This window comes from Gadus macrocephalus, chromosome 18 (assembly GCF_031168955.1).
Source record: "Gadus macrocephalus chromosome 18, ASM3116895v1".
In the NCBI taxonomy this organism is placed as follows: Eukaryota; Metazoa; Chordata; class Actinopteri; order Gadiformes; family Gadidae; genus Gadus; species Gadus macrocephalus.
Genome location: NC_082399.1, coordinates 3,344,816 through 3,347,315, shown reverse-complemented (window position 1 = coordinate 3,347,315; position 2,500 = coordinate 3,344,816). Strand labels below are relative to the sequence as shown.

At 45.6% G+C, this 2,500-nt stretch overlaps 1 protein-coding gene across 1 annotated transcript in view; it reads right to left on the bottom strand.

Annotated features, from left to right (window-relative positions):
- The window catches only part of LOC132446897 (cerebellar degeneration-related protein 2-like), a 16,265-nt gene extending 16,229 nt beyond the window's left edge, over positions 1–36 (bottom strand). The window contains exon 1 of the mRNA XM_060037474.1: positions 1–36. This exon is cut by the window's left edge and continues 639 nt beyond it. The gene's annotated coding sequence lies outside the window, so the exon portion shown is untranslated.
- Between the last annotated feature and the right edge of the window lie 2,464 nt (positions 37–2,500).

Sequence of the window (2,500 nt, the reverse complement as noted above, 5' to 3'; positions counted from 1 at the left end):
GATGTTGCGACACCGCCACTCCATCACTTCCGTTAGATCTGCTGGCCTTTCCTTTAGTTGTGTTTTTCAGATTGTCCTTCTGCTCACACACGCACGGACGCACGCACACACACACACACACACACACACACACACACACACACACACACACACACACACACACACACACACACACACACACACACACACACACACACACACGCTTGATTGCCTTGATCAGGCATCGTAGGTAATTCAATTTTATTAGCTAATAATTGTCTAATTATTGACATGTGTCATTATGTCATATATTTCGTGTCCTTTTTATATTTTACTATTGCTTTATTACCATAGCCTAATAAAATCATTATCATTTAGGTCACTAAAGGCCATCACCAGTCAACGACCCATTAACTAAATCGATTATTAATTGTTTATATAAATGGCACACATTAAATGCTCCTTGGCTACTGGTATTTCTTATCTTCATTTATCAACAGATAAAACATCATCTTCTACGTTGTCGAGTTACTGAAGGTTGCCAGTGTTTTTGTTCTTAGACCGCTAGGTGGCAGACTAGTAAAATATATTGAACTATTTCACGGTGAATGCTCTGGTGGAGCTGTTTTGCTTTATGTGACGATTGTAAACAACGGTCGACTGTGTAATACATCAAATCGTGGGATTGTTTTAGGCGATGACCTGATGTGTTTTCACCGGCTGATCGAAACAAAAGCAATACATCTGTATCATTTGGTGTATTTATTTCTCCTCCCTGCATAAAACCATGACTTTAAAGTAAAATCGATAGGTGACTGATGGGTTTCACCAAGATCCACGTGTACAGATACACGCTTTCTTATCCTGGGTGTATACAGTCCTACAACAACAAGCTCCACAGAGTCTCACACAGGAGGGAACCATTGAGTGTGCTTTAAGAATGAGTACGTTATGAATAACATGTTCTCTTCTCTGGGAATGGGGTGGGAGGCGGCACTGGTGTGGGAAGGAATGTCAAATGTCTATACACAGAAACAGACACACACAGAAACACACACACACACACACACACACACACACACACACACACACACACACACACACACACAAACAGACACGCACAAACACATGCACACACAGAACCACACAGACACACACACTTAGAAACAGCCACACATAGACACACAGACACAGACACAGAACCAAACAGACACACATTCTCACAGAAATATACACTCACATATACACTCACACAGACACGCACACAAACGCACAGAACCACGCAGGCACACAGACACACACACACACACACAGAAACATACACTCACACATAAACACATACACACACACACACAGAACCACACAGACACACACACGCGCACACACACACAAACACACACACTCTACAGAGCATATGGCCAGTGAAGGCCGGCACAGAGTCTGCATCGAGGGTTAGTGGAGGTTAGTCCGATCACATTACAGGGGAGGTGCTGGCTGTTTGTGTGTGTGTGTGTGTGTGTGTGTGTGTGTGTGTGTGTGTGTGTGTGTGTGTGTGTGTGTGAGGTGGGGTGGGTTGGGTTGGGTTGGGTTGGGGGGGGTCTTTTTCACACAAAGCCTGAATGGACATGGTCGTTCCACAGCTACTGCTCTCTCGTCATTCACCCACTCCAGCCAGCCTCTACACACAGGGGGTCAATGAAAACACAGCCCATTGTCACGACGCAGATCAACAAGCCATGAAGGCCAACCCCCCTCTCCCCTCCTCCCCCTCCCTCCCCCCCTCCTCCCCTCTCCCCCCCCTCTCCCACAGTGAATGTCACAAAGTCAACGCTACTCCTAACAGTTCTGTGCAGTTGTTCTTGTTGCTGTTTTATCAGACAGCATTCACTTCGACATTTTATTGATCGGTCAAATAGGTTGACTTAAGTCGCGGTAACGTCCCTCTCTTACATTGACTCTGCGTTTCTGCTCTATAATCGGTGCGTTTTGCATGTGCGCTCCTGTTGGAACCCAGCTGCTGTGACCGCTGCGTTGTCTCCCCCTCCGTCCACGACGGACTACTCATTTATTCGTGTCAAAGAGCGGTGACATCGTCAGCTGGGCGGAGCAGCTGGTGTTGTGCTGATGAATCGTGGGGGACATGTCCCAGCTTACGGTCCTGTGTCTCTGCCCACTTTGTAACCAGGGATGAGGTGGTCGCCATAGGAGGCTAATGTAGATGTGTGTATTAAATGTGTGTATGTATGTGTGTGTACGAATGTGTAACAGTGTGTGCATAGATGTATGTGTTTGTACATGTGTGAATGTGTGTGTCTGCGTATGTACGAGTTTACATGTGCGTATGTGTGTGCATGCGTTTATGTGTGTGTACGCGTGTTTGTATGTTAATGTGTGTGTGTATACAGTATGTGTACATATGTATATGCATGTGTGTATGTGTGTATGTGTTTGTGTGTATGTGTGTACGTACGAGTTTACATGTGCATATGTGTGTGCGTATGTGTTTGTGTGTGTGTTGATA